The sequence below is a fragment of the Triturus cristatus genome, chromosome 5_2, assembly GCF_964204655.1.
Source record: "Triturus cristatus chromosome 5_2, aTriCri1.1, whole genome shotgun sequence".
NCBI classification, from domain to species: domain Eukaryota; kingdom Metazoa; phylum Chordata; class Amphibia; order Caudata; family Salamandridae; genus Triturus; species Triturus cristatus.
The window spans coordinates 210,915,445-210,928,203 of record NC_140588.1 but is presented as its reverse complement, the minus strand read 5'-3'; the positions used below and the strand labels follow the sequence as shown (position 1 = coordinate 210,928,203).

The 12,759-nt window shown below is 44.0% G+C and overlaps 1 long non-coding RNA gene across 1 annotated transcript; it reads right to left on the bottom strand.

Annotated features, from left to right (window-relative positions):
- Nucleotides 1-558: 558 nt before the first annotated feature.
- Nucleotides 559-2,056, bottom strand: LOC146822809 (uncharacterized). Its single transcript, XR_014961839.1, has 5 exons — nt 1,953-2,056; nt 1,541-1,681; nt 1,332-1,420; nt 1,144-1,205; nt 559-811 (listed from the first exon to the last, which is right to left on the bottom strand). It is a non-coding gene; the product is annotated as an uncharacterized LOC146822809 (long non-coding RNA).
- Between the last annotated feature and the right edge of the window lie 10,703 nt (nt 2,057-12,759).

Sequence of the window (12,759 nt, the reverse complement as noted above, 5' to 3'; positions counted from 1 at the left end):
GGAGTGTCTGTTAGACACTGCCATCCATATTACAATGCATGCGGGGAACAGCCTTTCCGTGGTGGTAAAGGCATGCGGATTTCGCAAATGGGGGCCTGTTGCAGGCCCCCAGGATGTTAGGGGTGGGTGGGCACATGGGGGGGTACCTATGGTATCCCCCTGCATGGGCACGGACAAAGTGGCAGGCACCGCGATGTGCCTGTCACCTTGTGCATGCCAATGCACGACATGCATTCCCAGCATTGTGGCGGGCGGTGCAATGCTGGAAATAGAGTTCTTCCAGATTGATTGTGTTGTTTATGGTAAGACTTTTCAAAACTTAAAAAAATTTCCACATTGAGAAAAATATGAGAAAACTTGCACATCCCGCTGTACTTACTACTGTGGCTTATCCACATTGCAATGCATATATCAAGGACCCCCTGCTATGACTATAGATCTCCTAGGGCAGGGTAATAACAATTTGAATACAAACACCCTAGGCAGTCTGAATGCTACACTTAAAGGTTATATAAGACAACAACAACATGTTCGAGTGGGAACTCAGTGTACACAGTGTTTATTAAACCATATGTAAATTTTATTTAGTTAGAGTTACAAAAGATATATCTTGAATAGTACAAATGATGCAACATGATTTCAATTAATAATGCAAAATTACATTACATAACAGATAAAGACAAAAATGAATATAGATCATTGTATGATGCAACAAACATGATTACACATAGACAGAAAAAGGTGGTGGCTGTAACAAAGATCTTCTCAACGCGCGTTTCGACACCTTCATCAGGAGAGCCACGTTTTTTTCCTACAAAAATAAACACAAATAAACAACTCTAAAAGAACACTGAATTCCCTTCTTTATACTAATACATATGTGATTCTGTGCTGCCACAAACGACCCAAGAGTTGAGATATAGTCACCCACTGTGAAGAAAAAGAGGGGGGCTTGATGTCAGTGCTAAATAAAGCGTGAGGTGCCTCTAATCTAAACTAATCAAGGAACCAAAACATAGGATCAATTATAGCAAAAGGTAATAAGAAAATTTAAAAACAAAAAAGGAAAGAATAGAAAAAGGGAAGGAAAAACCCAAATCCTTGCTAATGGCCATAGATGAGCCACGAAATGGATAGACTTACTTTCTATATGATCAGGGATACAACGATATGCTATGAGGAGCAGATACAAATATTAAAATAACCTGTGTGCAGAGAGAACAATTAGAGAATCAGGGGATCTCTAATACTAATGTTGATAACACTAAAAGATTAATGTAATCCAGCAGAAAAAATAGCGAAACAGAGAGGTGTAGGCTGTAGATGCTCACATTTCAATTAAATGAAGGAGCGGTCGGGGGATGAATTCCGCCAGATCCGGGGTGGAGGAACTCTGGGCTGATTAATACTCAGTGGAGTGCTGTACAGTGACACACAGAAAAAGAAAGACCTGAGTAAAAGTAGAGAGACCCGGGACACAACAGCAGACTTTTCGTCTAATGCGTGCAGATGAAATAACCCAAGGACTAAGTGAAAGTACCTGGGTAAGGTTTCCAGATGTAGAAAATGGGATTTCAATGTTGAGCCCTAATGACCGCTGTCTTGATACTATATGCCCGGTCAAGATAGAATTGAATGGAATGACCCCACGCCACAGGTTATTACACAGGATAGGAACAGGCTGTCGAAAACAAAGAAAGTGAACTTAATATAATAAAATAGTATGAGTGGAAGCCAAACATTGAAAACATACTGTGCTTCCTAAATTAGCTTATTGAATGTAACATAAGAAAAGACTAAAGGGCCAGAATGCGCCTGGACAGTCCTGGGGACAGGGGCACTCAATGGTGGGAAATACGGCAGAGTTTAAAAACTCAAAAAGTGAGCGGCATGCTTACAATGCACTCGAAATGTATATTTTCGTCAGAGGGCTACATACAAGAGGCACTTACCCAATATTCTCAACGACGGGCTGCGAAGAAAAATCAGGCTGGATACGTGGCGCGGTGCCGGGCAAATGAGCTGTTTTAAAGTGCAGCTGAAATGTCACGTGGACTGCCGGAACAGAAGGGAAAAGCCGGCAGACTAGAAAGCGGACAACGTCGAAAGGTAAATAAAGAATAGACACGGAAAATGTCTCAACGCTAAAGCTGTTTCTAAGGCTACCAAGGTATAGCAGCTAACCCATTATGCAGAATGGGAATAAAGTCCCAAAGCAAACTGTTGAGACATGTGACTAGAAAAAGGAGCTAAAACCGTGTATGAACCACAATGAAAATGAACTGCTGACTGCGTGTGCTGTGCCAACGGGAATGGGTATGGCTGAAATGGTGGTACCAGTTGGAGAGATGTAACATCGGGAGATAAGGGAGAGGTGCCATTTAATGATTGTTAAATATAATGGCATTCTCCCAAGGTAATTCACTATTCAATCCTTTGTGAAAGGTATTGAGAGTGAATATCCAAAAAACTTCTCTTTTTTTTCGCACTTGTTCACTGTAGTTGTCATTCAGAGTGTTGATTTTCTCAAGTATATGCCATTTGATCTCATTGGCAGAGTGTTGTTGTTCTTGATAGTGTTTTAACATGGGGGATAGCAATTTTCCAGTTTGAATTGCAGAGCGATGTTCGTTAAGGCGTGTGGCCATAGGTCTGGAGGTCTCTCCCACGTACCCAAAATTACATGGACAGATAATCAAGTAAATAACATTGTCTATTTTGCAGTTGGTCATGGATTTTGAATGAGTAGTGTAACCATTGTGGGTGATGGTATCTCCTTCTATGACTCCATCGCATGCTTTGCAATTAGAGCGTAGACATTTGAATGTACCTCTAATCGGTGATATGCCATCTATGGTTTTCTGTATAAATGGAACGGGAGTGTTGAAGTGTGATCTAACTATAATGTCCTTTAAATTCTTGTTTTGCCTGTGCGCAAAGAGAGGTTTCTTAAGTTGTAGAGATTGGTCTTGATCAATATTCAGTATGAATGAATGAATGAAAAACTTTATTCGATTACTATTAACAATAATAATACAAGCATCATCATAAATAAATACATAGTAAGCTAAACAATTTTCACAATTTATACAAATACAAAAAGCGCATCACATTTACGTGGTCAGGAGTATTCCTACTTTTAGGGAATCCACCTCGTTCATAATATAATAGATTTCCTACATTTTACCATGTTTTTCAAAAAATTTGCCAGGCACCAAATAACGAATTCATTATTTAAAAATTGTAGTACTAAAAACACTGGTCGACATTTTTAAAATCTAATTTCTTTAAAATTGATAACAACCATTTTTTCCTTGTCAAAGTATAAAATCTACAAAAAAATACGGTGTGAATTGTAGATTGTATTGAAGTATCGTCACAGGGGCATAATTGCATCTCTTGTGACCATTCCTTCGCTTTTGGGAAGCTTTTCATGCGATGAAAGATATCTAATCTAAATCTGGCTAACAGTAGTCTTTCATATTGGCTAGAAACCAGAATAAGATAAGGTTGCATGTTATATGTGGTCATTGTCATTTGGTGATGTACTACCGTAGGCTTCGATAGTTCTTTCGATAGCCGTCGTGATTCTAGAAGTGCCATACATTTTCTTTTCAGCTCCTTCCTAGATATCATTCTCATAGTACATGGGTCCTTATAGAAATTAGGATGTCCTAAATCATTTAAAAAGTCACGGACATATTTTAACCATTTAAAATTCATTACATCAGTCATTCCCATAACATCCTTAAAAACATCTTGATTTACATGAGTTTCCTCGTTTGTCCACAGCCTGTGCCACAGCATCACTGGCTCTGTCTTAATTGTATCTGTTAGAAATGGGACGCCTAATTCTGCATGGCAAACGTACGATGATGTACTTCTGGGAAGTGCCAGTAAATATCTCAAAAATTGATTTTCAATTAACTGGAGTGGTTGGACATTACAATGCCCCCATAATCCAGAGCCATACATAGCTGATGCTATGCATTTCGCTCTATAAATTTGTAACAATATTTGCGGGGGCCTTGTACCTAATTTCAATGAGAAGTTATATAAAGCAGCAGTTGTCTTAATAAAAACAAGTCTTCTCATTTGAACCACTTGAACCCATGTTAAATTATGATCAAATAAGATACCTAGGTAGCTAAAAGTGTTGACAAAATTTATTTTGTGATTATCTATAAAAAGGTCTCTACACTTTTTACTCCCTCTGCCACATCTCATGATAAAGGTTTTTGATGTATTAACCCTTAGACCCAACTCAGACATAAAATCCACATAGCTATCTAATAATCTTTGCAATCCTACCTGGGTTCGACACATTAAAACTGCGTCGTCCGCATACATTAAAGATGGAATGGGACGGCCATTGATTACTGGAAAGTCGTGACCTGATTGGAGCAAAGCGTTTTCCAGACCATTTGTATAAAGATTAAAAAGATAGGGGGCCAGGACACAACCTTGCCTGACCCCCTTCTTTATTGGAAAAAATCTTGTACATGCACCATCATTACCATAGCGTACTCTCGCCTTGGCATTCTGGTACGTATCTCTCAGAAAGTCTATAATGTCACGATTTACCCCTATGCCTTCGAGGATCCCCCACAGCTTCTTGTGTACCACACAATCAAACGCTGCGGTTAGATCGACGAATGCTAAATATAGCTTTCCTCTTTTAAATGAGCATACTTCCCCATTAGAATGCTCAGATTAAGACTCTGTTCAATGGTTCCCAATCCATTACGGAAACCGTATTGCAGGTCTGACAAAATCTTCTTTTCCTCCCCCCACTCCTGTAGACTAGCCAATATGACCCGCCCAACAATTTTCGCAGTAGAATCTAATAAAGATATTGGGCGATAGCATGCCGGATCGTGTCTATTGCCCTTTTAAAATATTGGGACCAAAGTTGATTGGCTCCAGGTCTCGATATAATTAGGCGGGCTGTTAGCCCTTAATATTTGTGTCAGTATGGGTTCCCATAAATCTACGTTTGTCCTATACAAGTCAAGAGGAACCCCGTTGGGGCCTGGTGCCTTTCCCCCCTTACATGCTAATATTGCCATATTAACCTCTGCCCGGACTGCTTTCCAGAAAGCCGCCCCGTCCTTAGACTTGCGTTACAACAAACAAATGATGGACGGAATGCTGACAATGCAGACATTCTCCCCCAGTCAAGAGATCTGGGTTAAATCCATCGTTCTTTTGCCCACTACGCCACCCCAGTTCAGACATGGCCATATGCAAATCAGTCTTGACCCTGTGCCTCATGGGAACAGTCCAGCCCGAACTGCCAAGCCATGTCTTCCCTGGACCGGAATCAAGCATCCTAGGACCGGTTTCTGGCTATCAGCCGTCATCAGCCAGGATAGCTTGACTCCAGTGGCGTAGTGAGCACGGGTCCCACGTCTGGGAATACCCATCCCACTTAGGGCGAAAAGCGTTACAACAAACAAATGATGGACGGAATGCTGACAATGCAGACATTCTCCCCCAGTCAAGAGATCTGGGTTAAATCCATCGTTCTTTTGCCCACTACGCCACCCCAGTTCAGACATGGCCATATGCAAATCAGTCTTGACCCTGTGCCTCATGGGAACAGTCCAGCCCGAACTGCCAAGCCATGTCTTCCCTGGACCGGAATCAAGCATCCTAGGACCGGTTTCTGGCTATCAGCCGTCATCAGCCAGGATAGCTTGACTCCAGTGGCGTAGTGAGCACGGGTCCCACGTCTGGGAATACCCATCCCACTTAGGGCGAAAAGCGTTACAACAAACAAATGATGGACGGAATGCTGACAATGCAGACATTCTCCCCCAGTCAAGAGATCTGGGTTAAATCCATCGTTCTTTTGCCCACTACGCCACCCCAGTTCAGACATGGCCATATGCAAATCAGTCTTGACCCTGTGTCTCATGGGAACAGTCGAGCCCGAACTGCCAAGCCATGTCTTCCCTGGACCGGAATCAAGCATCCTAGGACCGGTTTCTGGCTATCAGCCGTCATCAGCCAGGATAGCTTGACTCCAGTGGCGTAGTGAGCACGGGTCCCACGTCTGGGAATACCCATCCCACTTAGGGCGAAAAGCGTTACAACAAACAAATGATGGACGGAATGCTGACAATGCAGACATTCTCCCCCAGTCAAGAGATCTGGGTTAAATCCATCGTTCTTTTGCCCACTACGCCACCCCAGTTCAGACATGGCCATATGCAAATCAGTCTTGACCCTGTGCCTCATGGGAACAGTCCAGCCCGAACTGCCAAGCCATGTCTTCCCTGGACCGGAATCAAGCATCCTAGGACCGGTTTCTGGCTATCAGCCGTCATCAGCCAGGATAGCTTGACTCCAGTGGCGTAGTGAGCACGGGTCCCACGTCTGGGAATACCCATCCCACTTAGGGCGAAAAGCGTTACAACAAACAAATGATGGACGGAATGCTGACAATGCAGACATTCTCCCCCAGTCAAGAGATCTGGGTTAAATCCATCGTTCTTTTGCCCACTACGCCACCCCAGTTCAGACATGGCCATATGCAAATCAGTCTTGACCCTGTGCCTCATGGGAACAGTCCAGCCCGAACTGCCAAGCCATGTCTTCCCTGGACCGGAATCAAGCATCCTAGGACAGGTTTCTGGCTATCAGCCGTCATCAGCCAGGATAGCTTGACTCCAGTGGCGTAGTGAGCACGGGTCCCACGTCTGGGAATACCCATCCCACTTAGGGCGAAAAGCGTTACAACAAACAAATGATGGACGGAATGCTGACAATGCAGACATTCTCCCCCAGTCAAGAGATCTGGGTTAAATCCATCGTTCTTTTGCCCACTACGCCACCCCAGTTCAGACTTGGCCGCTTCCTGTAAGGTTTGCCAGTGCCCCTCCCTAATTTCCTTTTTACGTTGTTTTATTATATTTGAATAATCCTTCCTTGCCTCCCTCAATTTAATTTGGTCCCGGGGGATTGTATGGGTCTCTCTTTTCAGTTTGGAATAGGCTTTGGTGCACTTTGAATCGAACCATCCTTTATCCTTTTTCACTGAGCTTCTACTGGTTTTCCATAGCACATCGTTTATGACTCTGGTAACCTCTTGAAAGGATCCCAAGATTATATAATTCGTTACATTTTCCGCTAGTAGTGCATCTATTGATAGTTTACTTTTCACCACTATTTTATGAGTTATTTCTACCGGATCTACCAGCTGCCATTTTAGAGAGTAACCATTTCTCTTGTTCAATTCCAATTGTTCAGGGGGGTATGTATTCTTAGAAATTTGATTATAATTACTGGTCAACAAGTTCAGCGATAAACTCTAAGGGAAATGATCACTCAATGTGACATCGTGAGTAACAAATTGATACGTTTTTGATGCCAAATTTGAAGAGAGTAAGATGTAATCTATCACAGTGGAGCAGCCTCTCCCGTGGAATGTACTCTCAAACAGCGCCCACTTATTACTTAATTCATTCGCATAGCCTAAATCAAGCTCATGCATCAATTCGTTTAAAATATTCCTATATTGAGTGTGAGTGAAGTGAGATTGACATTCACCAATTTCATTTACAATCCCACAAACATCGGTGCCAAATTTTGCACATAATGCAATATTAAAATCTCCCCCCCAGATAATAGACATACCCCCGCTTGTTTCTTTTACAATTTTTACTAAGGTGTTTAGTAGATTCGTGATAATTCCCACAATTTTATCTGACGATGCATTGTTATAAAAATTTACCAGCATTAAACTTTGCTTGCTCCCCATACATATCTCCACTAATTGATAATTCACATCTTCAAATTTCACTGTAATTTTCCTTATATTTAACATATTTGAGACATAAAGCCCCCCTTCGCCCTCCCATATTTTCCTCCAACTGCGAGCATTTGATAGGAGCGATAACTACACAAATGAACAGGCTCCTTTACCCACAATATTCAGTATGTGCCAATTGGCATTGATGATACATTTTACTTGCTCATACATAGTGGAGTTTTTTGTGACACACACTAATTGGTCACTTATTTTAGGATCTTTAGCTTGTAAAAGATAATCTCTATCAGAAAAAGCTCGTTTCAGGGACTCCCGTATCAGCCGACGGGGAAAGCCTCTGGCTAGAAATTTGGCCTTCATTGTTATTGCTTTAGAGTCTATGGGGCATATGTATCAAACTCCCCTTTAGCGAATCTCAATTTGCGAGATTTTGCGATTCGCAAAATCAGATTCGCTAAACGGGATGTATAAAATAAATCGCTAATCATTAGCGATTCCTTAAAAATCGCAAATAATTCGCAGAATCCCGTATTGCGATTTCTTAATAGCGAAATTCGCTAATTAAGAAATCGCTAAAACGGGAATCTGCAAGCCTGGAGCAGGCTGATGACATCACAAACAGGAAACTGTAGTGATTGCCTGCACCTGCTCACCTGAGCCACACCCAGAGGCTGCTTGTGGAGTGTGAGGAGGCTTTCCTGGAGACAGCAACCAGCAATGGATCCCAAACAAAACCAGCAGGGCAAAGATGCAGAAAAAAGAAAGAGAAAACACAAGTTCTCAGAAAAGGAGCAGGATGTCCTCATTGAGGAGATGGTCTGCAGCCATGAGCTCCTGTTTGGGAAGAAGGCACTCAAAGTCCCAGAGGCTAGGAAGAGGAAAATCTGGCTGGAAATACAGAGCAAGGTGAATGCTGTTGGAGTCACCACACGCAGCATCGAGGAGCTGCGCAAGCGGTGGTATGATATGCGCCAGAGGTCCAAGGAGAGGGTGGCAGCCAGACTCAAGGATGCCACTCAGACTGGAGGAGGACCATCCACTGCAGAGCAGCCAACCCCCCATGAGGAGCTCGTGGAGTCTACCCTCCTGCCTGAGAGCGTTGGTGGTGTGGCTGCAATCGACAGCTCCGACCCCTCATCCAGCAGACAAGGTAAGATGCATGCCAAATCACCCTGCACTCCTCCCCATCCCTTGCACACTCCCCCAAATGCGCATAGTAAACTCCCAACATGCCAATCCAGCCCAGGTCTTACAGCACACCCAGCAATGCATCATGGTACTCGTAGTACTGTGTATGACTGTGTGTCCATGACACCATCACAATTAAATGCAACATATGTGTATTGGGGATCATTGAATAGAAATGTGTCAGAGGTTAGCCGTCAAAGATTTGTAACTTTATTGAGTGCCACATGCAGACAGTAACACAAACTCATATAGTCCCCTTTACATCCACAGCACACGGCATGCCACAAGAAGACAGCGCTGAGGGAGAGGAGCCTGCAGACCCTGCGGACTCCAGCGATGAGACAGAGCAGCAGCCAATTCAGCGCAGGAAGCGCGCACATGTGCCCCCACTGCCGCCATTTGAGGATGAAGTCCCAGCAACAGGCGATGACACCGACAGGACAGAGGGGAGTCAGGGTGTGACAGACATGCCCCGTCATGACGCACCAACACCAAGGCAAAGGGAACAGGCCATTTCCAGGTCAAGGCCCAGGAGCAGCACTGCAACTGAAGGAGAAGGCACCGTGTTCTCCGGCTTGGAACAGTGCATGTTGCATGAACAGCGCCTGCAAAGCAAGGCAATGCGGTCAATGAATCGCCAGCTAGGCCGCCTACATCAGGACAATCGCAACATGGTAGCGGCAATACAAGAGCTCTGTGCCACTTTGAGGGACACCCAAGCTGCCAATGACAGGGCTGGACGACGTGCCAATGCACGGCTACACAATTATACTAAGGCAGTCAACCGCCTCTGCACCACCACCAGCGCACTCACACGCAGAAGCGTAACCATGCAGGTGGACATGGCACATTGCTGCCAGGACATAGCACGAGGGCTGGCGCAGGTGACCACTGCTGTGGAACAGCTGCAGACAGCCAATGCAGGTGGCAGCGCACTCATGGCCTCTGCTGACAGTGAGGACACATCGAGTCGCAGCAGCATCACTCCAACCTTGCCAGGTGAAAGACGCCGCAGTGGCAGACAGGTAGCAGGCCAAGGGCGCACCATGGGGGTCAACCACCCTGGACGGCACCGATGGAGGTGATCATCTGCGGGGACACTGACTGCAACACGGGTGCATTAACCCGCAAAAGGCTGTTTTCCCTATTTCTTGTGCCTTCTCTGCACTGTGTGTACAACATGTGCTGGGGACAATTACAATTTCTTTCATGTTAAGTGTGATTAAACACTTGACACATCATTAGGCTTTGTAGTCTCATTTCCTCAATACTCACCTAAAAGTAGTTTTGTGTGATCTCAGTCCATCTCTGGCGTCCAGCAGCTGCCCCAACTCCTGGTGCTGGTCTGGCAGGGGGAGCAGGGCGCTCGTCATCCGATGTGTCTGTATCGCTCACATCAATTGTGGTGCCTTTCCTCATTGCCATGTTATGTAGCATTGCACAGCTTGCCACGATTTTACAGCAGGTCTCAGGGCTGTATTGCAGTGCGCCTCCACTCTTATGCAGGCACCTGAAGCGGCTCTTCAGGATTCTGAAGGTTCGCTCAATGACACAGCGTGTGGATCTGTGTGCCCTGTTGTAGCTCCTCTCACTTGCATTTCCAGGATCCAGGTATGGGGTCAGGATGAAGTCGCGCACTGCATAGGCACTGTCACCTGCATGGAAAAAAACACAATAGGTGAGTCAATGCCCCCCCCCTCAACTGATGTAGTGGATGTATTGATGTGTGCAATGTATTTACCGAGCAGGTACCCCTCCCCAAACTCTCCAGCACTCAGACGTCTGTGTATTCCACTGTGTCGGAAGATGAAGGAGTCATGTGTACTGCCGGGGTATTTGGCTACGATGTCTGTGATGTGATACTTAGCGTTGCACACAATCTGTATGTTGAGGGAATGGTAGCATTTCCGATTCCTGTAGACATATTCAGTTTCTGCTGGGGGTGTGATGGCCACATGGGTCCCGTCAATGCAGCCGATGACGTGGGGAAAACGTGCAATCTGGTAGAAGTCCAGTATCGTTTGCTGTAATGCCTGTTGGGTGGTGGGGAAGTAAATGTGATGTGAGAGCCTCAGTAGCATTGCATCTAGGAAGGCATGGAAGAAGCGCGAAAGTGCACTCTGTGACACCCCACCAACCTCCGCTATGACCCGTTGAAAACTCCCTGACGCCAGGAGGTGCAGGGAGCACAGGACCTGCACATGTGTGGGAATTGGTTGTGTCCTGCGAGTAGGGTGCTCCAAGTGGGGTTTCAGCTCCTCAATCAGGTCCATTATGGTCTGTGGGTGCAGTCTGTACTTGTCATAGATCTCCTCTTCAGTGTTCTGGAACAGGGTGATGCGCAGCCTGAAGATACGTTCCTGTCTCATTCTCCTGTGTGCAAGGGCCCGAATACGCAGCCTCCTGGCTATCACGTACATTGCAGCCATTGTGGGTGTGTTTGTTGCATTGTGGGCTGGTTTTTGTACCTTGCACCAGTTTACCACCTGCAAGCAATTGGAGTTAATAGCGATTTCTTAATTAGCGAATTTCGTGAAATCGCAATTTGCGATTTTTTCATACATGTGTTTGCGATTTCTTAGCTAGCGATTTCTTGTTAGCGAAATTCGCAACGCTAAGGAATCGCAAATTAGGTATTCGCTAGGATATTCGCTGTTTTCTTGTTCCGCAGCCTAAGAAATCGCTATTTTAGCGATTTCTTATTTTTCTGTCTGGAAGTGTGTCATACATATGAAATAGCGAAAAATCAGTCGCAAACGCTGTTTTTTGCGATTCGCAGCGTTTGCGACTGATTTTTGCTTTCATACATATGCCCCAAAGTCATTAATACCGGTACAGTTGCGACAAAGTCGCAAAAACTGCCCAAAGGGAATGCTTTGTTTCTGTGATCTCGGATGGTAACTTTTAAAATGTAACAGGGTATTTCTGGCTGTGGGCTTGGTGAAGAGATCTACCTCTAACTGGCCTGAATTTTGTTTGATCATGATGTCTAGGAGTTCTACCTCTTGTCTACTTGTGTGGGTTGTAAACTTAAGGTTAATGTCTGTTACATTGAGCCATTTTAAGAATTCTTCAAGGTTGTCCTCATTGTCTCCCCAAATTAAAAAAATTTCATCACTATAACGTGCCCAATGATATATTGAATCAAAAAAGGGAGCGATCTCATTGTAAATGAAATTAAGTTCACATTTGGACATGTATATATTCGCTACAGACGGAGCTACTGTAGCTCCCATGCTGACACCACGAATCTGTTTGAACCAGATGTTATTAAATTCAAATGTATTTTCTGTAAGTACAATGGTTAGGCACTCTAGAACAATGGGCATTGCTTTGAGAATTTTGTGTTTTTATACTTTTGAACATTATTAAGTTTCAAAATCAATATTTAAAACCTGCTCATTTCATGTGACTTTTACTAGCAAATATCAGCAACATATGTTGAATTGAAATGTATTTTCAATATTTATATGCATTTATATGTGGAGACTTGGTAAATAAATTTCCCTATTTCGTGAATTCGGAATTTGTGCTAGTTTTCTAGTGCATATTGAGGCACCAAACTATCTCTCTTGAATAAAAAGGTGTAGGTTTGTAGCAACTTCATAACATGCAAAATGGGACACCCACCAGCTGATCTTTCATCTGAAAAGTGTAACACATCATGGACAAAGAACACACCAAATTAACAATGTAAATAATTCATAAAATATGTTTCTGGCATTTGTAGGCAAAACTACCAAACATTAAATGCTCATAAGGGATCAATGTACTGTGTAATATGTTGCACTGTACCT